Below are 27,175 nucleotides of genomic sequence, written 5' to 3' on the forward strand. Positions count from 1 at the left end.
TATTGATAACTGTTCCCTCTCCTCAGGTACTGCCTGCTCCCCTCCCCTTCAAATCTGCTGTTCTCACACCTCTCCTCAAAAAAAAACTACCCTTAATCCCTCGTTCTTGCAAACCACAGCCCAATCTCCAACCTCTCACTCCTCACCAAAGTCCTTGAACATGTTGTCACTTCCTAAATCAGTGCCCATCTTTCCCACAATTCCATGTTTGAATCAATCCAATCAGGTTGCAGGCCCGGACGTAGTACTGAAATGGCCTTTGTCAAAGTCACAAATTAAATTCTTTGTAACTGTGTGAAACTATCCCTCCTCATGCTTCTTGACCTGTCTGCAGCATTCGACATAGTTGACCACACCATCCTTCTCCGACGCCTCTTCTCTGTTGTCCAACGAGTGGAATCAAGCAATAGCAGTTCCACGTCTTATCTATCTAATCATAGCTAGAAAATTAGCTGCATTGGCTTCTCTTCCCACTGCCATACGATTACCTCAGGTGTTCCGCAAGGACTATCCTCGCACCCCCCCCCCCCCCCCACCAACTTTTGTTTCTCATCTGCAAACTACTCCTCAGCAATATCATCTGAAAATACAACATTTGGTTCCACATTTATGTTGATGACACTCAGCTTCATCCCATCACCACCTCTTCGGACCCTTCCACTCACTTTGATTTGCCACACTACTTGTCTGACATCCAATGTTGGATGAGCAGAAAGTTCCTCAACTAAATATTGAGAAGACTGAAACCATTGTTTTTGGCCACTAACACAAACTCTTCCCAGACCTCTGTTTCCGTCTTTGACAACTATGTTTAGCTGAGGAAGATTTTTCACAACCTTGGTGCTGTGTTTGACTGTGAGACGAGTTTGACCACTTAAATGCACCATCACCAAGATGGTCAACTTCCACCTCCCTAACATCACTCCGATCCTGCCACAGCTCATCTGCTGAAACCCTCACCGATGCCTTTGTTACCTCTAGACTTGACTATTCCAATGCTCTCCTGGCTGACTTCCCATCTTCATAAACTTGTGCTCATCCAAAATTCTGTTGCCCATATCTTAACTTGCTCCAATATCTCATTCATCCATCATACATGGGGATTCGGTGGCGCAGTGGTGAAAATCACTGAGCTAGTAATCCAGAGACCCAGGCTAATGCCCTGGGGAGACAGGTTCAAATCCCACCACGGCAACTGGTGGAATTTAAATTCAGTTAAATAATAAAAATCTGAAGGTGAAAGCTGTTTGAGAGAGCTTGTTGTGCACAAATTGGCAGCTACGTTTCCCATATTACAACAGTCACTACACTTTAAAAAAGTACTTAATTGGCTGCAAAGCACTTTGCAAATGCCCTGTGGTCATGAAAGGTGTTATAGAGAATCAGAGAATGGTTACACCACAGAAGGAGGCCATTCAGCTCATCATGTCCTTGCCAGCTCTCTACAATAGTAACTCATTTAGTCCCACTCCCCTGCCTTTTCCCTGTAGCCCTGCAATTTTTTTTCTCTTCAGATAATTATTTGGTTCTCTTTCAAAGACCTCAATTGACTCGGCCTCCACTGTGCTCTCAGGCAATGCATTCCAGATTCTAACCACTTGCTGTGTCACAAAGTTTTTCCTCATGTCGCCATTGCTTCTTTTGCCAATCACTTCAAATCGGGTCCTCTGAACACTCAACCCATCGAATACATGCCATCCAGGCATACATGCCGTTCCGAAAAAGGGTCACTGACCCGAAACGTTAACTCTGCTTCTCTTTCCACAGATGCTGCCAGACCTGCTGAGTGATTCCAGCATTTCTTGTTTTTGTTCCACCCAGGCATTGGCATTGCCAAATCTAAAGCAAGCAGTACTTTTATGTTCGTTAACCTTACATCGATCATCATTACTTCATGAATCAAGATAACATTTTAACAATCTACACCACATACTGTTGAAGTACATACACTAATACTGCACAATTAAAGGAGTTCACAACTAATGCATTTACCACAAGATTAAAATTCCTTGTTACTGGTATAATCTTTTCATAGTCATCATTATCTTCATCTACTTCCTCAGAGCTGTCTTCATGTGTCAGTTCAAAGACCCTGCCTTTTCGGTCTGGGAAATTCATCACATAATGATACTTAGCATTATATCTAAAGCATCTTTAACATTTCTTTGAACGTTCCAAGATTCATTCGCCCGTTATTACTGTTCGAATTTCATCTTCTGCTGAAAGAACCAGATTTTCTATATATGCTTTCATCACCATTCTGTCTATCTTTAATCTTACTTTTGCGTTGACGTCTGCATCTGGTATCTGGACTATTTCGAAATGCGGTAACCATTGAGTCTTCTATTCTTTGTGCCATAACGGATACCTCATTTGTTCTATGAAAGCAGCAGGAAATGACTGTTTCCGAAGGAATTTTTTAAGGCAGCAGATATCTGATCCAACTGAGTCTATTCCGAGGACTCGATGCCAGTTAGAATCAGTTGCCTGACCATATGAGAACTTTAGCACAATCCAGTAATTTAAATGCTAGCGCCAATCTCGGCATCCCCAAATTGAACTTTGTCAACCTTTTATACAATTTGTTAAAGTCCATGATATATTCTTCCATGGAATGGCCTTCTGTTTTCCAAAATCTTATCAAATTCTGAGCAGGGTCATAGGCATTTTAACAAATCATCTTTCTTGGAGATTTCTTCCAGAAATTCTATGAGAAAGTCCAAACCCTCAACACTATCCAACTGACTGGTACCCATCTCATGAAATAGCTTACTTCTGATTTTACTTCCTGCAGGAAGTGACAATGCCAAGGCTATCCTTTTTCTCTCTTTGGTAGATAATCTGTGTCCACATATCAACCTTAGTCTTCCACTGGACATATGCATCAAACTCTGAAAACATCGGTGGGTAATTGCACCCTAACAATTTATACTTGCTTTCTCCTATTTAACTACAATAGCCACTAGGATTTCAGTGTTATGTCCAAAAAAGATTTCTAAGCTTCACCTTTAGGTAACCATTCTCTGCTACCATGTTAGAACTCAGATAGCAGGTGGTGAAAGATAGAACTAGAGCCTCGTCTCTATGCACTTTTGTTTTATTTGTTCATGGGATGTGGGTGTCGCTGGCTAGGCCAGCATTTATTGCCCGTTCCTAATTGCCCTTGAGAAGGTGGTGGTGAGCTGCTTTCTTGAACTGCTGCAGTCCATGTGGGATAGGTACACCCAGTGTGCTGTTACGGAAGGCAGTTCCAGGATTTTGACACAGCGACAGTGAATGAACAGCGATATAGTTCCAAGTCAGGATGGTGTGTGGCTTGGAAGGGAACTTGCAGGTGAGAGTGCTCCCATGCACCTGCTGCCCTTGTCCTTCTAGGTGGTAGAGGTCGTGAGTTTGGAAAGTGCTGTGGAAGGAGCCTTGGTGCGTTGCTGCAGTGCATCTTGTAGACGGTACACACTGCTGCCACGGTGATGGAGGGAGTGAATGTTTGTGGATGGGGTGTCACTCAAGCGGGCTGCTTTATTCTGAATGGTGTTGAGCTTCTTGAGTGTTGTTGGAGCTGCACCCATCCAGCCATGTGTATTCCATCACACTGCTGACTTGTGTCTTATGGACAGGGTTTGGGGAGTCAGGAGGTGAGTTACTTGCCGCAGGATTCCTAGCTTCTAACCTGCTCTTGTAGCCACGGTATTTACATGGCTACTCCAGTTCAATTTCTGGTCAATGGTAACCCCCAGGATGTTGATAGTGGGGAATTCAGTGATTGTAATGTCATTGAATGTCAAGGGGGGATGGTTAGATTCGTTCTTGTTGGAGATGGTCATTGCCTGGCATCTGTGTGGCACGAATGTTACTTGCCACTTATCAGCCCAAGTCTGGATATTGTCCAGGTCTTGCTGCATTTCTACACAGACTGCTTCAGTATCTGAGGACTCAAGAATGATGCTAAACATTGTGCTATCACTTCTGACCTTATGATTGAAGGAACGTCATTGCTGAAGCAGCTGAAGATGGTCGCGCCTAGGACACTACCCTGAGGAACTCCTGCAGTGATGTCCTGGAGCTCAGATGACTGAGCTCCAACAACCACAACCATCTTCCTTTGCGTTAAGTACAACTCCAAACAGTGGAGAGTTTTCCCCCTGATTCCCATTGACTCCAGTTTTGCTAGGGCTCCTTGATGCCATACTCGGTCAAATGCTGCCTTGATGTCAAGGGCAGTCACTCTCATCTCACCTCTTGAGTTTAGCTCTTTTGTCCATGTTTGAACCAAGGCTGTAATGAGGTCAGGAGCTGAGGTCCCTGGCGGAATCCAAACTGAGCATCACTGAGCAGTTACAAAAACTTACAGGTTTTTATTTACAGAGACACACATACATTATCATATACCTCCAACCAACAACCACAGTTTCAGCCTCCTATATAGCGAGATCCTGGGACTGAACAGAGTTAGTTGGTCACCCAAAAGTTAAAATCTATCACACAGTCACAAATTCTCCCTTTCTAGTGTTGCCAGGCCCACATTCCAGCTCCAGTTTTGGAAAATTCCAGGTTTTGTCCAATGCATAATTACCACATCCCGTAATAGAACTTAGATAGCCCAGCGGTGAAGGATAAAAAGGGAGTCTAGTCTTTATACACTTAAAAAATGTTATTTACAGAGACACACATTACACCTCCAACCAACAACTACAGTTTCAACCTGCTCCTGAATATGTCTGTGTGGTCAGGACAACAGGAGAACTCCCCTTTTCTTCTAATAGTGCCATGGAATCTTTTATGTCCGCTTCAGAGAGCAGATGGGGCCTTGCTTTTACATCTCGTTCAAAAGTCGGCAAAACCCTCAGTTGTGCACTTAATGCCAGGCTGGATTATGTTCTTAAGTCTCTGAAGTGGGGTTTCAACCTCTAACCAATTAATGCCCACAACCTGGAAACAACTAAACTCCTAACTGACGTACAGTTGAAATCCTGTATTGTGAAGCCCCATGAACTTCTAAATGCTGCTAATCCTCTGGGCTCTCACCAATGAAACCCAAGAACTCCTATTGTGCAGCTGCAAACTCTAGGACTCGTCTCATCTGAGAACTGCAGGACCACAGCCCACAATAGTACCAAAGTCCAGGACCCCAGTGTTACTAAAACTCTCATCCCCACTATACTGCTAAACTCCAGGTACCTGTCACAACCTATAGTTCCTTGCCTTCCATCTATACATATCCTGTCTATTAAATGATAAAAATTAAGTAGTTAGGTAAAGAAGCACATAACAACAATAATGGCAATAAATAAAAGCAACATATTGCGGATGCTGGAAATCTGAAATAAAACAGAAAGTGCTGGAAATACTCAGCAGGTCTGGCAACATTTGTGGAGCGAGAAACAGTTAACATTTCAGATGATAATGGAAACCCGTGGCATACAGAAGGATGTGTCAGGTTGGATCCAGAATTGGCTAAGGGACAGGAAACAAAGGGTACTGGTTGACGGATGTTTTTGCGAATGGAAAGCTGTTTCCAGTGGCGTTCCACAGGGCTCAGTGTTGGGTCCCCTTGATGTTTGTGGTAAATATTAATGATTTGGACTTAAATGTGGGAGGCATGATTGGGAAATTTGCTGATGACACAAAAATTGGCCGTGTAGTAGATAGTGAAGAGGATAGCCATAGACTCCAGAATGATATCAATATAAATAAAAGCAAAATGCTGCAGATGCTGGAAATCTGAAATATAAACAAGAAATGCTGGAAATACTCAGCAGGTCTGGCAGCATCTGTGGAGAGAGAAGCAGAGTTAACGTTTCAGGTCAGTGACCCTTCATCAGAACTGGCAAATATTAGAAATGTAAGAGGTTTTAAGTAGGTAAAGTGGGGGTGGAGCAAGAGGTAACCAAAGAGAAGGTGTTGATAGGACAAGGTCACAGAGAATAACTGACCAGGAGGTCATGGAGCAAAGGCAAATGGTATATTAATGGTGTGTTGAAAGGCAAAGTGTTAGTGCAGAGAGGGTGTTAATTGGCAGAAAATGAACAACCTGGCCCCAAGAACAAACATGAAAAAAAGTGAGTAAGCACAGTAGAAACAAACTAAACAAAGTAAAATAAAATAAACAAATAAAAAATAAAATATAGAAAAGAAAAAAATAACTGAACATAAAAATAAAAAGGGGGGCCCGTCATGCTCTGAAATTATTGAACTCAATGTTCAGTCTGGCAGGCTGTAGCGTACCTAACCGGTCAATGAGGTGTTAGTGATATCAATGGCTTGGTTGAGTGGGTGGAAAAGTGGCAAATAGAATTCAATACAGAGAAATGTGAGGTAATGCATTTGGGAAGGAGAAATAAAGCAAGGGATTACACAATAAACAGGAGGATATTGAGAGGGGTAGAAGAAGTGAGAGACCTTGGAGTGCATGTCCATAGATCCCTGAAGGTGGCAGGACAGGTAGATAGAGTGGTGAAGAAGGCATATGGAATGCTTTCCTTAATTGGCCGAGGTATAGAACACAAAAGCAGGTATGTAATGCTGGAACTGTATAAAGTGCTGGTTAGGCCACAGTTGGAGTATTGTGTACAGTTCTGGTCACCACATTATAGGAAGGACATAATTTCTCTGGAGAGAGCACAGAGGAGATTTACAAGAATGTTGCCAGGGCTTGAAAGTTGCAGCTATGAGGAAAGATTGAATAGAATAGGGTTGTTTACCTTAGAACAGAGGAGGCTGAGGGGTGACTTAATTGAGGTGTACAAAATTATGAGGGGCCTAGATAGAGTAGACAGGAAGGACCTGTTTCCCCTAGCGGAGAGGTCAATTACCAGGGGGCACAGATTTAAGGTGATTGGTAGAAGGATCAGGATGAGGAAAAACTTTTTCACCCAGAGGGTGGTGGGTGACTGGAATTCACTGCCAGGATTGGTGGTGGAGGCAGAAACCCTCAACTCATTTAAAAGGTACCTGGACATGCACCTGAAGTGCTGTAACCGGCAAGGCTATGGACCAGGTGCTGGAAGGTAGGATTAGATTGGGCAACTAGTTTTTTGCTTCTTTTTTCAGCCAGCACGGACACGATAGGCTGAATGGCCTCCTGTGCCGTAATTTTTGTATGCTTCTTTGGAACTAAAAAGCTGGTATTAGTAAAAGTGACCCCAACTCTGTCAGATTGTCATAAAAACCTAACTGGTTCACTACTGTTCTTTCGGGAAGGAAACCTGCTGCCAGTCCCACATTGATGTGGTTGACTCTTAACTCCCTTCTAAAGTGGCTTAGCAAGCTTTGCAGTTATCTATCAATGGTTGAAGAGGAAGGCCCACCACCAGCTCCTCAGGGCAGCTAGAGAAGGACAATACACATGCCTTCCAGCCCACATCTATGCATTACTGCATTTTTTAAAACAGACATCACACCTGTCATGAGCTGAGTTTTTCTCGCTGCTTTACTTTCATTTGATATTAATAACGAGCAACAAATCAGAACTCTGTAACTCTCAGCTGTAAGGAAAATTTACACATGAAAATCACTACCCCCTCTACAGTTCTCTCCAGAATGTATGTTCAAACATGATCAAGGACTTTTGCCATCCAGAACCTTATTGTGGATGGTTGCATTGACAGGGTTTTGACAGAAACCTGACTCATAGGTGGCAACACCTTAACAATGAAATTGGACTCTGTAACGCTGCTGGTGCTAGCATTATGAAAGCCCTGAATAAAATAACAGGCTTCCAGTCACCTCTGGTGCAGCTGACGTAGTGCGCCCTGACTGATAGGATGCTGATGTGGGTGTGCTGTGCGTGCGTTGGAAGCATGCAGAGTGGGCAGATTATGACGTCAAACAGCCTTTATGCACATTCTGCCAATTTGAACTGCGCATGTTCAATTAACACCTCTCCCGTTCATTCACAGTTGAACATGTGTTCAGCTCCATAATGGAACCACCAGCCCATGCCTCCACCCCCCACAAACGTTACTTCAAGAACCAAACATCCAACTTCTAGGTGAGGTGCTTTTGACTTACTTTTGTGGGTGAAGAGTCTGTGGATGGTCTGTGTTGTGTTCTTGGAGGGGTTTTGCTGACTTGTGGGATTTTCAAGGGAGTAATGCTGCTTCTGACAGTGAGGTAGAGGAATTTACTGCCCTGTCAAGAGGAAGCCTGCTTGAGTTTTGGGGGCTATAGACGCAGTTCGTCTTGAGCTGCGGTGTAATGTGAACCTGGAGCTCAGGCAGCAAAGTGGGAAAGCAGTGTGCAGAGGGAGAAGGAAGAGGAGGGCTTTTAATAAAAGGCCCTACACACCAAGGGTTTTTAAGGAATACTTCTACTTCCACCTCAGCCATGAGCAATGACTAAGGCGTCTGTGTTTCAATAGGGCCTGTGCCACCTCCTGTAACCTGAACTGCAGCCTCACAGCAGGGTGAAAATGGTCCTGCCAATGGCCGTCAAGGTCACTGTTGCCCTCAATTTCTACACAAGTGGATCCGTCCAGGCAGGAGCAAGTGGCATCAGTAACATCTCAAGGTTCACCGTCTATCGCTGCAACAGGGAGCTCACAAAGGCTCTGTACACCAGGAGACGGAACTTCATCATCTTCTCATTGATCAGAGAAAAACAAGAGGAGAGAGCACATGGTTTTGCCAGGCTGCTGGGATTCCCAATGGGGCAAGAGTCAATTGACTGCACAAACGTGGCTCTGTGGGCCCCACATGTGAACAGCGAGATGTTCCGTAACTGCAAAGGGTTCCACTCTAACAATGTCCTGTTGATTAACAACTATGACCAGATGATCCCTGCTATCCTGCCAACAACCTATCCTGTGGCAATCAGCAGTTACATGCTATATTTGGCCTACCACGACAAACCAGAGGCTTGCTGCTTGGGTGACAAATTATAATCTTTATACACCTGGCTCATGACTCCCCTCCGCCACCCGACTACATGAGGACTCCATGCCATTAAATGAGAATCAGGCAGCAACAAGGAACATGGAGCAAACCATTGGCATCCTGAAGCAAAGGTTCCACTGCCTGGACTGCTCAGGGCCATCCTCCAGTACTCACCATAGTGTATATGAAAGGTTGTGGTGGTCTGCTGTGTCCTCTATAATCTCACTGTCATTAAGGTGCAGTCCTTGCCACCAGACATTTGGAGACCACCTGAGGAAGAGGAGGCACGACGAAGATATTTGGGATCCCTTTGCTCCAGACGGGCTGTCCATCAGCGCTGGTTCCCATAAGTTGTTATCACATTATCAAGGTCACTCCACAATTACCACCTTTCAAGCCATCTGCTACGTACTATCACACTGTACCCTTGGCCAAAATCCTTTAATAAAAGCCACCAACAAAAAACTATTGCATAATAACATTGTCCAACAACACATCCAGTAATACATATAAAGAGCAACTATTCACTTTTGTGCGTCCCCTTGCTGCTTTTTCCTGTCCTGCTCCTATGCAGTGCTATAGATGCAGCATGGCTGATGATAGGCTGCTGACTTCCACTGGGGAAACTGCAGATAGCCTTGTAGTTTGACGTTGATTATCTCTGTGAAGGTGCATTCACTGACCTTGACCACCTGTGTGAGGTCATTGAACTTGCAGCACTGCTGCTAGGTCCTCTGGCCAGACTCCATGAATTGACCCCTAGGCCACCTGCTCTTATTCCCTTCTCATTCATGATGGGAACATTGCTTCTCTCCTCCTTTCCACCTCCTGTACTAATGCCTCCAGCACTGTATCCGAAAACCTGGGAGCCCTCTCTCTTGCTCCAATTTCCATGCTTCTTCTTTCTCCAAGTCTTCCGAAACAGTCTGAAGTAACTTCAGTAGAATAAGTGCAGCTCCCCTTTAAGAGGGACAGGCTGCCTTGAAGACATGCAGGCTAGCTGAAACGCATGCTATCCATGCTTGCTGCATGGCTGCCTTTTCAGCTTGCAGCCAGTCAACAGCTCGTTCCGCACTAGGCTGCACATTGCACTGATTGAAATGAGAGACAGCATGAAGTTTACGTGCTGCCTGCTTCAATGAGATCGGGCACGAGTAATTGCAAACCACAACCAATTTTTAATCCAATTCCCACCATACCCCCACCCTCCCCTGACCCTTGCTGCAGCTTCCCTGCCTGACTATACTTTCCATCAGCTGCTCTGCATAAATGACTGAGGTGGCTGTATGACCCTTACCACCAAATGACACTTTGGTTTCTTTTTTGGTCCTCTGGTAAACACGCATCCTTCGAGCACCTCACCTTGGTCCATCCCTCTCACCTCTCCTTGAAATTTTTTGTTCATTATCACTACCCTGCAACTCCAACCCTGGGTTTCTCAATTAGTCATCCTCCCTTGTTTCCTCCCTAAGCTTTTGTACTGAATAATTCATCCTCAGTGATTTTAATTGCCATCCGAACTCACCATTCCCTTGCTCCTTTGATTTCACTGCCCTCATGTCCCACACCCAGATAAATTCTGTTACCCATATTCATAGCCTTTCCATCGAGCTTGCTGTCTCACATTCTCTTTCTGCTCCAACGATCTCACATACAGGCAAGACTGCCTTCAGTCATGTTCTTCTATCCCTCATAACCCACATTCATCTACCGACTCTGACTTCATTTCATTCTGTGTCCACCCTTGAAATAAAAACTCTCCACCGATATTTTTAGCTGCACTTTCAAACTCCCAACCTTTTTTACACTTGTCCCCAACAAAACCTTTCCCCTATCCCATCCCTGTCATTACTCCCCCCCCCCACCTCCTCTGCCCCCCAACCCGCCAAAACCTATTTATGGCCTCTGTTTCCTTAAGTCCAAAGGACACAGACTTGGGCCTGACACACAACAGTCTTCGCAATCCATCACCAAATTTGGCTGAAAAGTATCAAGAGCCATTATGCCACACCATTCTCTGCATTCACCTCTCCAGGATCACTAAGATTGAGATCATCCATTCAGTTCCCTCTGTTGCATCCCTCTCTTCCCCTGCCCATCAAGAAAACCACCCCAAAGCACCAACCTGCCCTTGCAGTGAACCCATGGGCAGGATTTTCCTATGGGCTTCAGGCTTAAGTAGGGGTCAGAAGCCCGCACTGTGTGGGGAACAGTCACTCACCTATGATTTTCCCTGAATTGGACAATTAATGGCCCGAGGGGTGGGCTTACTGTCCAACTGAGGACAGCGGGTGGATTCTGGAAGATGAATGGCCAATAGGAGGCCTTCCAGTTTGAAAGGGGGAGCAGGATGCCATGACAGGTAAGTGAGAGAGAGGGTGCCCCAAAATGGAGGTGCTCTATCTCCAACTTCTTTAAATTTGAAATAAAAAAGGCCTTTGCAGCCAGACTTATCACTTTTTTTTGTGGGCTGGCTGGGGGGCACCCTACACAGGGCAGCATGCAGTTGCTGCTGAACTTAGGCCAAACTGACTCCCACCGCAAGCGGGTACCTGGAGGTCAACTGGACAATCCCAGTCACCTCTGGCAATAGGTCTTTAATTTGTTCAATTGCTTTAACCCCTCTCCCACCCCCCCCCCCCCCCGCCACATCTTGCCTCCAGGGAAATGTCCCAGGGTTGGGATGGAGCCGGGGAACAGGCACGCCGGCCGGCGGCACTATTTTTAGCATCCGCCCACCTCCAATCATGGCCCTGATGGGGCTAATAATCCTGCTACTTGTCTTTCTTTAGGTTATCTCCTGTCTCCTCTCTGAGCTTATCTTGTCAATGAGGCCCATTCCATTGACCAGATCCCCTACTAAACTGCTAACCATCCACTTCCCTTTCTGTCCCCCATGCTAGCTTACATTGTAAAGCGTTCCCTCTCCTTGAGTACTGTCCCTGTCCATTTCGAAATTACCATCATTACCCTTGCCTCAAAAAACCATCTTCGACCCCTCTGTTCTTGCAAACTAATCCCCATCTGCAACATCCCTTTCCTCTCCAAAATTCTTGAATTTGTTGTCACCTTCCAAATCTGTGCCCACCTTTTCTGAAAGTTCCTGTTTGAATCACACCAATCAGGTTTTCAACCCTACTGCAGCACCTCAGTGGCCCTAAGCACAGCTACAACTTGTCATTTTCTTGTGACTGCAACCATGGTGCATTACCTTCCTTGGCCACATTCTCCTTCATTACCTCTCCTTTGTTGTCCAGCTTAGTTGAACTGCCCTTGCTTGGTTATTCTTATTCAATTGAGAACACCTCCAGCAATAGCTTCTCTTCAAACTCCCGTTGGTCCCCTCCTCTTCCTCATCTGCATGTTACCCCATGGCAACATCATGTACGTGAGCCAGCTTCCACATGTAGCTCTGCATTACTTCTCTTGACCTTACCACTACTTCTGAGTTATTAGACTGCTTGCCCAACATCTAGTCTTGCTGGAGTCACAATTTTCTCCAGTTAAATGTTAGGAAGACTAAAATCATTGGTCTGGCCCATGCCATATTTTGATCTATCCCCTTTCCCAGGCACTGTCTCAGGTTGAACCAGATTGTTCATAACCTTGGCCTCCTATTAAACTATGAGCTGGATTCTGACCCTGCATCCTCTACTTCCACCTACCTAACATTGTCTGCCCCAGTCCATCTGCCATTGAAACCCTCATGCTTTTGTTGCCTCCACAATTAGCTATTCTGATACACGCCTGGTTGGCCTTCTACCATTCAACTACCATAAATGTCAGCTCATTGAAAATTATACTTTGAATACCCTATCCTACACCAATTCCTATTCACCCATCAACCCCGTCCTTTTTGACCTACATTGGTTCCTTGTTCCCAAAGTCTCAGATTTAAAATTCTCACCCTTGAGTTTAAGTCCCTTCAGGGCCCCGCCCTTCCCTATTTCTGTAAACTCCTTCAGGCCTGTAATGTAAACATTTCCCCTCCCAAACTCTTTGCTTCTCTGGGCTGGATTTTACCAGCCCTTCGACATCATGGATCGTGGCGGGAAGGCCCGTAAAATGCTTGCGGGAGGGGCCCTCCACAACCCATGACACCAAGAAGGCCCTGCCGCATATTACCGGTGGCGGCGAGGCATGTATTTGAATAATCAACTTCATGTAAATTAAATGATAATGAACTTGCCTGGTCACGGCAGCCATCCCACAGCGATATTACTAGCAACGGCTGCAACTTGCGCGTCCTCGGAAAGTCATACAGAGTTCCGAGGCGAGACACTGGTAGGGAGGGGGATAAGAGTACAAATTTCAGGGCGGGTGGGGGGGAAGCAGGGAAAAGACTTTTAATTGGTGGGGTGATGGTGGGAAGGGGCCAAGGTTTAAATTGCTAAACGGTGGTGGGGTGAGGGGGAAGGTCAGACCAAAACTTTTTTGGGGGGATATGTCCAATTAATCCACTGATTCTTGGGGGGGGCGTGTGAGGGCAGTGAGAATGTTATTAGGTATTTCACTTACATTTGCACCATTCTTTATCTTTAAAAATTTAAATGTCATGTAAGGGCCAGCCCCTGTGCGGTGGTGCTGGACGCTGTTGCCGGGGACGCAGCAGCTGTCCCCTCTATGTCATTGGGGGCGGCCGTTACGATCCTCCATTTAAATGATCCCCGCACATAACATCACAGGGGCTCTGTGGTGGCACTTCCTTGTTGGAAGGCAACGGACTTAAAAGCGCACCGCCCCGGAGTGCGGTGCTATAGTAAAATTCAGCCTTCTGACTCTGTCTCTGCCTCTGCCTCTTGCACATTCCCCTTTCCGTTTTACCCTACCAGTGCTGTTCAGATTCCACAGTGTGCATCTCTCTTCCTAAACCCCTCACCTCCCTACTTCCTTCTCTTTTAATAGCCTCCTTAAAATCCACTCTTTGACCAAGCTTTTGCTCTCCTCTTCTAATAACTCCTTTTTTGGCTCACACATTTTGTTTGATTATGCCTCTGTGTAGCATCTTGAGACATTTATCAACACGAAAGGCAGTGTATAATACCAAGCTGTTGTAAGTCAAATTACATCATTATTGCAGAGCAATTTGGGGCTCATATTGTATGATTATATGCATAGTTGTATAGAAATCAGTAACCTTGATTTCTATTTAGTTTATCTAACTTTATTTTATGTCTTACCATTTCTAAGCACAGGATGCTGAGAAAAATGGTGAAGAGATCTTCCAGGTATGTAGGAGGAAGTTGGAGGAACTGCACATATTAGCAATGGAGGTAGCGCAGTGGTTAGCACTGCAGCCTCACAGCTCCAGCGACCCGGGTTCAATTCTGGGTACTGCCTGTGTGGAGTTTGCAAGTTCTCCCTGTGTCTGCGTGGGTTTCCTCCGGGTGCTCCGGTTTCCTCCCACATGCCAAAGACTTGCAGGTTGATAGGTTAATTGGCCATTATAAATTGCCCCTAGTGGTAGGGAAATATAGGGACAGGTGGGGATGTGGTAGGAATATGGAATTGGTGTAGGATTAGTATAAATGGGTGACTGATGGTCGGCACAGACTCGGTGGGCTGAAGGGCCTGTTTCAGTGCTGTATCTCTAAAACTAAACTAAAACAATGGAGAGTTTTCAGGTGGGGGAGGGGCTATATGGATTGGTCTTATTGGGAAGTTTAGGATTATGGGGAGGTGTGAGATCTAGGAGAACTGGGACAGGGATTGTGGAATGTGGGAGCACTGAGAGGGGCGATCATGATATTTGAGAGTCTTAGGAGTGGGGGAGATTTAATGGTATAGAAACACTGGAGGGAATATGTGTTGGCATAGAAGGAAACTGAATTGTAGAAGCACTGGATTGTTGGCTTAGGGTCTAATCATTTGCAATCAGATTGATTGTAATGGTCACATTATTTGGGAGGGATTTCCTAAAAGATCTTCAAAAAGATTGAATGGGGAAAGCTATATAATTTAAAATAAAAAATGTTGAGTATTTTAAATTCACACTGCCGAGGAAATAACTCACCCATACTTTTAAACTGATTCTGTTTTGAAACAAAAAGAATTTGTGCTGACTTAAAAAGAAAAGCTACATGCTGCCAGCATAGAACACGTGTAGTTTGTGGATTTCACAAATTATACAGTGAGAGTCAGTTGTCTTGTCCCAGGTCCATGATCTAGGATGCCTTCATTTCTCTTTACAATGCACAAACCAAGGGAGGAGGAGAGATAACTTTTTTTTGAAAGGCCTGCTGGTGAAACACATAGGGTGACGTCAAGGTCTCAATTGTCTTGCTGGCTACAACAACTTGGATTTATATGGCAGCTTTAACATGGTAAAATGTCCCAATGCGCTGCACATGAGCTATAACCAAACAAAATTTGAAAATGAGCTACATAAGAAAATATTAGGTAGGTTTTAAGGGATGATTTAAAGGAGGAGAGAAAGGTAGAGAGCCAAGAGGTGTAGGGAGGAAATTCCAGAGCAAAGGACCTAGATTACTGAAGGCACACTGCCAATGGTGGAGCAAAGGAAATCAGGGATGCGCAAAAGGCCAGAGTTGGAGGAGTGCAGACATCTCAGAGGGATGTTGGGTTGGGCAAGGCTACAGAGATAGGGAGGGCAAGGTCATAGAGAGATTTGAAAACAAGGATGAGAATTTTAAAATTGAGCCATTGCGGCTCCGGGAGTCGATGTAGGTCAGAGAGTGCAAGGTGGGAGGCTGACCAGGAGACCATGGTCATAATTCAGTCTAGAGGTAACAAATACTTGGATGAGGGTTTCAGCAACAGATAAGCTGAGGAAGGGGAGAATACAGGAAATGTTATGGAGGTGGAAATAGGTAGTCTTGGTAATGGCATCGGAAGCTCAACTCAGTTTCAAATAGGACGACAAGTTGTGAACAGTTTGGTTCAGCCGCAAACAGTGCTCAGAGAAAAGGATGGACTCGATGGTTACGGAGCAGAGTTTGTGGTGGGGATAGAAGACAATGTATTTAATTGATATAATTAGACTGCTACCTGAAAAGGAAGAAATATGGAGGGTTACGGGGAGAAGGTGGGGGAATGGTGCTAAATGAATTGCTCATTTGGAGAGTGGTGCAGACACGATGGGCCAAATGGCCTCCTTCTGCGCTGTAACAATTCTGTGACTTTATAATAGACTTGTCAGAAAAGTTGGAGCCCCTGGAATTAAGTGGGCAGTGACAATGTGGATATAAAATTGGTTAACAGACTGAAAGCAGTGACTAATGTCAGCAATGGATGTTTATCATACTGGAGGATAGTCTCCCACAGAGGATCCATCTCAGCCTCCCCCTGAGACCCCCACCAAGATAGATGCCAGTCTTCAGCCAATTCGATGTGATATCAAGAAATGGCTGAAGGCACTGAATACAGCAAAGGCTATCGGTCCTGACAGCATCCTGGCTGTAGTACTGAAGACTTTTACTCCAAAAATAGCAGTGCCCTTAGCCAAGCTGTTCCAGTATGCTACAACACAATGTGGAAAATTGACCGGGTATGGCCTGTGCACAAAAAGCATGATAAAATTCAATCCAGACAATTATCATCCCATCAGTCTTCTCTCAATCATCAGCAAAGTGATGGAAGGTGTCATTGACAATGCTATCAAGTGGCACTTACCCTGCAATAACCTGCTCACCAATGTTCCACCAGGGCCAATCGGCTATAACCTCATTACATCCTTGGTCCAAACACGGACAAAACATCAAAATTCCAGAGTTGAGGTGAGTGTGACTGCCCTTGACATCAAGTCAGCATTTGACCAAGTGTGGCATCAAGAAGCCCTAGCAAAATTGAAGTCAAGTGGAATCATGGGGAAAATTGTCCACTGGTTGGAGTCATACCTAGCATAAAGGAAGATGGTTGTGGTTGTTGGAGGCCAATTATCTCAGCCCCAGGACATCACTGCAAGAGTTCCTCAGGGTAGGTTCAACCCTCTTCAGCTGCTTCATCAATGGCCTTCCCTCCAACATAAGGTCAGAAGTAGGGATGCTCGCTGATGCTTGCACAGTGTTCAGTACATTCGCAACTCCTTAGATTCTGAAGAAGTCCATGCCCGCATGCAGCAGGACCTGGACAACATTCAGGTTTGGGCTGATAAGTGGCATGTAATAATTATGCCACACAAGTGCCAGGAAATGACCATCTCCAACAAAAGAAAATTTAACCATCTCCCCTTGACATTCAATGGTAATATCATTGCTGAATCCCTCACCATTAACATCCTGGGGGGGGGTCACAGTTGATCAGAAACTTAACTGGATAGCCATATAAATACTGTAGCTACAAACGCAGGTCAGAAGCTGGGAATTCTGTTTTTTATTCGTTCATGGGATGTAGGTGTAGTTGGCTAGGCCAGCATTTATTGCCCATCTCTAATTGCCCTCGAGAAGGTGGTGGTGAGCGGCCTTCTTGAACCATTGTAGTCCTTGGAGTGTGGGAACACCAACAGTGCTATTAGGAAGGAAATTCCAGGATGTGGTGAATAATTCACCTCCTGTCTGTCCATTGCCTGCAACTATCTACACAGCACAGGTCAGGAATACTCTCCACTTGCCTGGATGAGTGCAGCTCCAAAAACACTCAAGAAATTCAACACCACAATCAAAGCAGCCCGCTTGATTGGCACTCCGTTCACCCTCTTAAACATTCACTCCCTCCACCACTGGTGAACAGTGGCAGCAGTGCATCTACAAGATGTTAATCTACAAGATGCACTGCAGCAACTCACCTCGCCAAGCCTCCTTTGACAGCATCTTTCAAACCTGTGATCTCTACTATCCAGAAGGACAAGAGCAGCAGACACATGGGAACATCACCACCTGCAAGTTACCCTCCAATTCACACACCATCCTGACTTGGAACTATATCACCGTACCCTCATTGTCGCTGGATCAAAATCCTGGAACTCCCTACCTACACCACATGGATTGCAGTGGTCAAGAAGGCAGCTCACCACCACCTTCTCAAGGGCAGTTAGGGTGATATAAAAATGCTGGCTTTGCCAGTGACACTCACATCTCATAAATGAATAAAATATACTGCATGAGGACCATTGCTCTTTTTGACATATCTTTATAACTTGAACTTGGATAGTACAGGCATAATTTCAAAGTTTGCAGATGACACAAAGCTTTGAAATGTAGTATGCATTGAGGAGGCTAGTAGTAGATTTTCGGAGGACATAGACTGGCAAAATTGGCAGATTAAATTTAACACAGAGAAGTGTGAAGTGATTCATCAAGGTAGGCAGAATGAGGAGAGGCAATCTAAACTAAATGGTACAGTCTTAAAGTGGGTGCAGGAATGGAGAGACGTAGGGGTTCACATACACAAATTATTGAAAGTGGGAAGAAGAATTGATAAGGTGTTCAAAAGGATATGGGATGCATAGCTTTATACATAGAGGCATAGAATACAAAAGCAAGGAAATATGGTAAACCTTTATAAATCACTTCTTAGGGCTCAGCTGCTGTGTCCAGTTCTGGGCACCACATTTTAGGAAGGATGCCAAGGCCTTGGAGACAGGAGATTTACCAGAATGGTACAAGGTCTGAGGGCTGCTCCAGCCCAGCATCCCGTTGAGATCATTGTGAGCCTCCAATTCTGGCCTCTTCTTCATCCCTGATTTCCTTTGCTCCAGCATTGGCTGCCCTGCTTTTTGCTGCAAGGCCCCTAAGCTCAGGAATGCCCTCCCTATACCTTTCTGCCTCTCTACCTCTCATCCTTCCTTTGTCAAACTACCTCTTTGACAAAGCTTTTGGTCACCTGTCCTAATATCGCCTTGTGTGACTTGGTGTCAAATTTTGTCTTATACGGTTCCTGTGAAGTGCCTTGGAAAGTTTTGTTACATTAAACCCACTAAATAAATGCCAGTTGTTGATATTGAGGGACTAGAGAAGCTGGGATTGTTCTCCTTGGAGCAGAGAAAGCTAAGGGGAGATGAATAGAGGCATTCAGAAATTATGAGGGCCTTTGACGGAATAGATTGGGAGAAACTGTTTCCACTGGCAGGAAGGTTGCTAACCAGAGGACGTAGATTTAAGATTAATTGGCAAAAAATCTAGAGGGGAAATGAGGAGCTTTTTTAATGCAATAAGTTGTTACAATCTGGAATGTACTGCATGAAAGGATTGCAAAAGCAGGTTCGATAGCAGCTTTCAACCGAATTGGATTTTTACTTGAAAAGAAGAAATTTGCAGTTCTGTGAGGAAAGAATGTTTTAGTAGGACTAATTGGATGGCTGTTACAAAGAGTCGGCACAGACACGATAGGCTAAATGACCTCCTGCTGTGCTGTATGATTCTATGAATTATATAATCACGCTACATGTTTTCTTCCTTTTAGCTGGGATATTTTGATGCTAAAAAAACGAATGCTGCCGAGACAAAATACTACACTTATCATTTGACATTGATCGTAGAACACAAAAACAGAGGAAGGTTTCTGTTTTAATGATTTGGAGATTTCCTATATAAAAATGCATTGATATAGAATTATAGAATGGTTACAGCACAAAAGGAGGCCATTCGACCCATTATAACTGCGCTGGCTGTGTGCAAGAGCAACTCAGCCATTCCCACTCTTCCGCCCTTGCCCCACAGCCCTGCATATTTTTTTCTTTCCAGCTGCTTATCCAATTCTCTTTTGAAAGCCAAGATTGAGTCTGCCTCCACCGCACTTTGAGGAAGAGAGCATTCAGATTCTAACCACTTGCTGCAAAAAAGTTCTTCCTCATGTCACTGTTGCTTCTTTTGTAATTCATCTTAAATTGGTGTCCTTGGTTCTTGACCCTTCTGCCAACGCGAGTAGTTTCGCCCTATCTGCGTTGTACAGACCCCTCATGATTTTGAACACCTCTGTAAAATTACAACCTTCTCTTTAAGGAGAACAACCCCAGCTTCTCCAGTCTATCCATGTAACTGAATTTCTCGTCCCTGGAACCACCCTTTCTAAAGCCTTTGCATCCTTCCTAAAGTGCAATGCCCAGAATTGGACACAATATTCCAGTTCAGCCAGAACCAGTGTTTTACAAAGGTTCATCATAACTTCCTATAAACTAATCATTAAATAGCTATACTGTCAATTTTTGTTTTTGTTTTCAAGGATTGTTACGAAGGAACAAAAGTTGATAGTCGTATTTTGCTTTCTGATAGTTTTCTATATCACTGGAACATGATTTGGTTAATTCTGACAACATCCAAGATAGTCTATTTAGCTGTCCAAAACTATTTTGTTTTGAAAGCTAAGATTTTGCAATAGTAATGAAGGCGACTCTATCAGCGTTTTCCCTCGTTATTCCTCTGAAACTGACTGCAACTTCTGGAGTCCACACATGCACAGTTAAACATTGAAATCCAGGGATTCAGTGCTTCCCTATAGGGTGCGCTGTTGAAGCCCCCCTGAATACGATCAAGTTGAAATCACTGAACTGATGCAAAATTTCTCCTTTATCCTATTGCTCTCACTTTAAAACCCCTTGAAAAAGTTGCAGATTGTTGAATGAAGTGTAACTGGGTTTTTAATGGCGTAATTGCCGCCAAACAGATTCACTGTACCTGAAAAGCTAATTTTTGGAGAATGTCAAATTTTTCCATTATGATAAAACAAGATTCACATTTTTTAAACACATTTTAAAAAAATGTTTGTTTATGTTATTTCAACTTCTACCGTAATTCATGTCCCAATCATTTATTTCGCTCCTTGTAAACATTTTAGTTAAAAGTGAAGAATTCAGTGCATTTTACTTACTTGGTTTACTGTCTATGAGAATACTTCAGTGTGATTGGCTGCATACCCTGCTTGAAGATGTCACTGTTGCTGGACTTCTGGAGGTCCCCTTGACATGGTGTTGAATTCAGACTGACATCGGGTAAGGAGAAATCCACTTCACAGAAATTGCTAGTTCTTTGTGTGTAGCTTTCTTCAAGGTCAGTGTCGAGTGCCATCACTTTGCCGCTGACAGCGAAATCTGGGCCATTATTTTACGATCCTGTTTATTTATAATTAAGCTATATTTTCTGTAATTTTCAGGTGTCTATTGTTTTAACTGGTACATAGCTTGACATTAAAAGAATACAAATTGTTGGGTTGAAAGCCTCTATATAATATGGTATATGGATTCTGCAGTGCCCTTGGTCCTTGGTGTATAAAGTCAGTGCTTTTTTTGCACCATCTAGTTTAAACTAGCTGCTGTGCTGCTTCTTTGGCTGATGCCAATTTCCAGAAAGCTCTTTTCTGCAGTGCTTTACCAGATTATCTTTGACCTTCTACTTTCTGTTTAACTGCTGTTTCAGTAATTAACACAGTATTTGGGAATGTTGCATTCTGTCCATGTGGTCTAGCTAACTGAGCCGCCTTTATTTTGCTCTTTAGCCTCATGGCAGTTACTTTAATTTTCTCTCATCAGTTTATTTTTCCAGCTGAAAATAGCCTGCAAGTAAAAATAAATTCTTACCCGCAAAATGTAGATTGTAGCACAAAAAGTCTTGCTTATGCTTTCGGTAGGTTAAATATATTTGAAGATAATGCAAGAGATTTTTGTCATCCCTCGCTATAGACAGGGCTTTAACAGTTCTGCGGTGTTTATGGATCAATCCATTACCATAGTCACATCAGTTTTTCTTCTCACTATAAATAAGTCAAGGATTGTTGTTTAACTACCAAAAAGTAAAACATTGAATACTCATTACAGTATATGCTTCCCCTAAAATATGTGCTCTCAGTGACCCCTCAGGGGGTTTGAATTAATTACAGAAGTTGGTGCCAGTCATGATTTTCAAAGATTAACTGTATTAACAAGTAGTTTTTTTTTCACAATTTGGTTACTTAAGCATTTCCAGAATTTATTGCAATTTTGATCTTTACATGTTTTCATTGCTATGTATGGGATTCCAGATAAGTGAAAGTCGCTGTTTTGCTATAAAACATTCTTGGCATTAGTGTCAGAATACAATTTGTCTCACAAGTTATACCACCACGTCTCCATCAGTGTGCAGTGGAATGCACTTTGATATAAATATATAGAGTCAGAGAGTCATTTACGGCATACAAGGAGGCCAGTCGGCTCATCAAGATCATGTTGGCTCTCTGCGGGGCAATCCAATCAGTCCCATTCTGCCACTTGATCCCCATAGCCCTGCAAGTTTATTTCCTACAAGTGCCCATCAAATATCCTTTTGAAATCATTGATTGTCGCTGCTTCCACCACTTTCGTGGGCAGTGAGTTCCAGGTCATTACCACTCACTGCATAAAAAAGTTCTTCCTCACATTTCCCCTGCATCTCCTTCCCAAAACCTTCAATCTGTGACCTGAGTCCTTGTTCCATCAGTTAATGGGAACAGTTTTCCTTGTCTAACTTATATAGCCTGTCATAATCTTGTACATCTCTATCAAATTACCTCTCAATCTCCTTTGCTCCAGGGAAAACAGCCCCAGATTTCCCAATGTAACCTGTCACTAAAATCCCCCATCCCTGGAACCATTCTGGTTATTCTCCTCTGCACCTTCTCAAGGGCTGTCACATCCTGCCTAAGTGTGACAACCAGAACTGGATGCGATATTCCAGTTGGGGCCTAACCAGAGCTTTCTAAAGGTTCAGCATAACTTCTCTGCTTTTGTACTCTATGCCTCTATTTATGAAGCCCAAGATCCCATACGCTTTGCTAACCACTCTCTCAATATATCCTGCCACCTTCAAAGATCAATGCACACGTACCCCCAGATTGCTCTGTTCCTGCACACTCTTTAGAACTGCACCATTAAATATGTATTGCCTCATCCTATCCCTTCTGCCAAAATGCATCACCTCGTATTTTTCTGTATTAACTTCAATCTGCCACTTGTCTGCCCATTCTGCTAGCCTCTCTATGTCCTGTTGCAGGTGGTTTATGTCATCCTCACTGTTTGCTACTCCTCCAAGTTTGGTATCATTGGGGCATTTTGAAATTCTGCTCTGTATTCCAAGATCCAAGTATATAGCAAAAAAGCAGCAGTCCGAGCACTGACCCTTGGGGGACACCACAGTCTACCATCCTCCAGTCTGAAAAACAACCATTTACCATGACTCACTGTTTTCTGTCCTTAAGCCAAATTTTTATCCAAGATGACACAGACCCTCCTATTCCATGAGCTCCAATTTTGTTAACCAGCCTTTAATGTGGTGCTTTATCAAACGCTTTCTTAAAATCCATATAGACAACATCCACCGCATTCCCTTCATCAAGCTTCTCTGTTACTTCATCAAAAATTTCAATTAGATTAGTCAAGCATGATCTGCCTTTTACAGATCCATGCTGGCTATTCTTAATTAACTCAAACCTCTTCAAGTGCCTGTTGATTTATTTCCCCTGGTTATTGTTTCTAAAACCTTACCCACCACTGGTGATAAACTGACCGCGCTGTTGTTGCTCTGACTGTCCTTACACACTTTCTCCAATTCTCTGGCACCTTTCCCATATCTAGGGAAGATTGGAAAATTATGGCAAGCCTCTCTGCTACCTCCACCCCCTCCTCCTTTAGCAACCTGGGATGCAAGCCATCCGGGCCAGGTGGCTTATCTACCCTACGCATAGCCAACCTTCCCAGTGCCTCCTCCTTCTCAATTTTTACCCTATCCATTGCCTGTATTCTCTCTGTTTCTACTGATAGTTTGTCAGAATCCCTTTCCTTAGTAAACACCGATACAAAGTATTCATTAAGTATTCTAGCTTTGCCCTGTGCCTCTAAGCATGTTTTACTCTCTATGTCCCGATTATAGTGACAGATTGATAAATATATTTGAAACATCAGTTACAACATTCCATTTAAAAATGCATTGAAAATTCGTATGTCAGCTGATCTTTTAAAAAAAAATTTATTTTAGAGATACAGCACTGAAACAGGCCCCTCGGCCCACCGAGTCTGTGCCGACCAACAACTACCCATTTATACTAACCCTACAGAAATCCTATATTCCCTACCACCTACCTACACTAGGGGCAATTTACAACAGCCAATTTACCTATCACCTGCAAGTCTTTGGCTGTGGGAGGAAACCGGAGCACCCGGCGAAAACCCACGCAGACACAGGGAGAACTTGCAAACTCCGCACAGGCAGTACCCAGAATCGAACCCGGGTCCCTGGAGCTGTGAGGCTGCAGTGCTAACCACTGCGCCACTGTGCCGCTCACTGATCTTTATGAGAAAAATATTTCAAAAATGTTCAGTAGTACCTGTGGGTGGCACTGTAATTAGGACTTTGGTGATCACATAACATTTCTAAAGTTAAGAATCCCTGTAGCTGTACATTGTTTCTCTGAGTCAGCATTCATTTCCACACCAAAGCCACCTAGTTATTTCATACATGTTGTAGCTTTATAATATCCGATTTTGTAAACGATTTTTTAACGTTTGGAATACTGCTTCCTGCAACTCTCATGCCAGAATTTTGGGTTGGGAGATGGGAGGCTGGTAAAATAGCGTTGTGGGGGAGCCCGATGTCTTCCTGTCTCGTGGGATATTGTCGACAGCAGGAAAGGCAGCAATTCTGGTACTTAATTGGTCTATAAACGGCTACTTGAAGCCCTCCCCCTCAGCATTTTACTGGTATCAGGACAGCCCTCCTGCTGCATGGGGAGACTGCCAGGTATGTTGAGTCAGCCTCCCAGTGGCTTCCTTGGGGGGGGGCCCCTTCATTTCTGGCCATTCTATGGCCCATGGAGGGGCCTCTGGTGGCAAGGGCTGCCCCCACGTCTCAGACGCCGGCGCTAGAGTGTTCACCCCTCCAATCGCTGGGGCCTGCCTGCCTGGCCCCAGCACATTAAAAAAATTTCTTACCCACCCTTCGCGGCGCCCCTCCTTCTCCCTGCAGCCTTAGCAGCTGCCACATTTATCGGTGATGTTGACGAGCTGCCGGCCCTCTGATTGGGCCGGCACCTCAGAGAGGCAGGTCTCTGTCCTTAATTGAACGGTGCTCCCAGCGCGGCCTCTTAAATGGCATGGTAAAATAGACTCTGCAGTCCTGCTGCCTGCTGGCGTTGGCTTGGACTTCGGGACTTAATTCTGGCCGGTAAAATTCCGGCCTCAGTTTTTCATGTGAACTGATACAATTTTTACGAGTTTTTTCTGCATCACTCTATGATTCTGTGAATTGTGAAGTGATGCATTTTGCAAGGAAAACTGAGGAGACGCAATATAAACTAAATGGCACAATTTTAAAGAACATGCAGGAACAGAAAGACCTGCTGGTGTATGCACACAAATCTCTGAAGGTAGCAGGACAAGTTAAGAAAGCTGTTAAAAAAGCATATGCCATGACCACTGGACTTTGTCATATGGTTATGTTTTAAAAACTGTGATTTTTAATGCAGTGTAAAATGGACATGCGGAGGAGCCATGTGATCTCACAAGTTCTGCCCAGTGACAAGACAGGGGTCTTGGTTACCATGAGAACAAGGAGCCCCGATCAAATACCCCTTTAGAAAGCTTGGTGCCAGGTTGTAACAGCTAAAGTATAACGGGTTTTGCTCTTCCAGACTCTCAGATTGGGGAACCAGGGGCACTATTGTTGCGATTTAATGGGGGGATTGGGATTAAGTGGATGACGGGTGGCACTCATGCCTTCGGGTTCACGACCAGTGAAAGCTGGCGGCACCAAGGGGACGCATCAGTACTGCGATGTGGAGGCAGCCTTAACCAGCACTGCATCGGGGGAGAAGGGGTTGCGGAGGCCATTTTCGGACCGTAGTGCTGTGCGCTCTATGAGGGGAGTCAGGGTCTTGGGGGCTCGTAAAGGGGATCGGGGTGTTGGGGGCTCTGAAAGAGGGTCTCGGGGGCTCTGCGGGGGAGGGGGATGGCTGTATCTAGTGAACAAACTGTTGGGTGAGATGTGTGTTTGCTAGTACTGCTGGATGAGAGGGTTGACCATCTGCAAGGGTGGGCACTGAAGGCCATCACAGAGTCTGCCAGGAGAAGTAGCAAAACCTCTCTTTCCAGGACAGGGTGGGCTGTGCATTGACAGTGCTCTGTAGGCTTACTGGTCACCAGGCATGGGTCTCAGACACCTGTCTTTTTGGACCCCTGTGACATGATGCAGCACCTACGACCGAAGGAGGGCCAAGAGGCAGCTGCGCCTGCCTGTGAAGCTCCATAATGAGGGTATCAGCAGCCGGCCATGCTGAGAAGTGCCCACCTGTGCCAGAGAGTGTACCAAACTCGAATCAGCTACCTCCAAATGTCCGAGCGGTGTTGTCAGTGACGACTACTGCTCTCCAGGGAGGTCATCACCAACTTAAGTGCCCTGCTGCAGGACGAATTGTGACCTATGGGATTTGGGGTCACCCTCTGCCAGTGGCTCTGAAGATCACAGTGGCACTAAACTTTTACGCTTCTGGATCATTACAAGGATCCACCGGAGACATGTGTGGGGTCTCCCAGGCAGCAACCTACTGCTGTCTCAAGGGGTTGGCCAATGCCCTGTTCAAGAGGACCAGCAACTGTGTGCTACCAGACCATTCCTGACAGTGGGGCGGCACAGTGGCGCAGTGGTTAGCACTGCAACCTCACAGCTCTAGCGACCCGGGTTCAGTTCTAGGTACTGCCTGTGGGGAGTTTGCAAGTTCTCCCTGTGTCTGCGTGGGTTTCCGCCGGGTGCTCCGGTTTCCTCCCACAGCCAAAGACTTGCAGGTTGATAGGTTAATTGGCCATTGTAAATTGCCCCTAGTGTAGGTAGGTGGTAGGAGAATGGTGGGGATGTGGTGGAGAATATGGGGTTAATGTAGGATTAGTATAAATGCGTGGTTGATGGTCGGCACAGACTCGGTGGGCCAAAGGGCCTGTTTCAGTGCTGTATCTCTAAACAAAAATAAAGTCAGGCCAAGAGGGCCATCAGATACAGGGCTATCGCTGGATTTCCCCAGGTGCAAGATGTGATAGATTGCATGCATGTGGCCATCAAGGCAGCAATGGACCAGCCAGCCACTTTCATTTTGGTTTTCATTTCATTAATGTTCAAATGGTCTGTGACCACCGAAAGTGTTTCCTGCAGGTGTGCATCTGCTTCCCGGGAAGCAGCCATGATGCCTATTTACCTTGACAATCCCAGGTGCCACAGCTGTTCAGGATCCCTGCTCGCCTTCAGGGATGGATGAAGACTTGGCTGCTCACGCCTGTGAGGAGCCCTCAACGCAGTGGTGGAGAGGTACAATAATTGCCACAGCTCCACCCGAGCGAACATCGAGCGGGCTATTGGGCTGCTAAAGATGAGTTTCCGCTGCCTCAATCGATCCGGTGGAGCCCTGCAGTGTAAAGT

General features: G+C 44.9%; 2 protein-coding genes across 16 annotated transcripts in view; one reads left to right on the top strand and one right to left on the bottom strand.

The window, feature by feature from the left end:
* The window catches only part of idua (alpha-L-iduronidase), a 361,720-nt gene that overhangs the window by 100,921 nt on the left and 233,624 nt on the right, over positions 1-27,175 (top strand). The gene's annotated exons all lie outside the window — the stretch shown is intronic.
* The window catches only part of LOC137374992 (sulfate transporter-like), a 282,625-nt gene that overhangs the window by 86,941 nt on the left and 168,509 nt on the right, over positions 1-27,175 (bottom strand). For 8 of the 15 annotated variants that reach the window (XM_068041704.1, XM_068041615.1, XM_068041660.1 and 5 more), the window contains exon 3: positions 20,637-21,515. The exons of 2 other annotated variants lie outside the window; for them this stretch is intronic. The gene's annotated coding sequence lies outside the window, so the exon portion shown is untranslated. Of the gene's footprint in view, positions 1-20,636; positions 21,516-24,706; positions 24,844-27,175 lie in introns of those variants that run through there. 5 more of the 15 variants (XM_068041711.1, XM_068041675.1, XM_068041683.1 and 2 more) reach the window with 3 other exon arrangements.

The sequence above is a fragment of the Heterodontus francisci genome, chromosome 1, assembly GCF_036365525.1.
Source record: "Heterodontus francisci isolate sHetFra1 chromosome 1, sHetFra1.hap1, whole genome shotgun sequence".
NCBI classification, from domain to species: Eukaryota; Metazoa; Chordata; class Chondrichthyes; order Heterodontiformes; family Heterodontidae; genus Heterodontus; species Heterodontus francisci.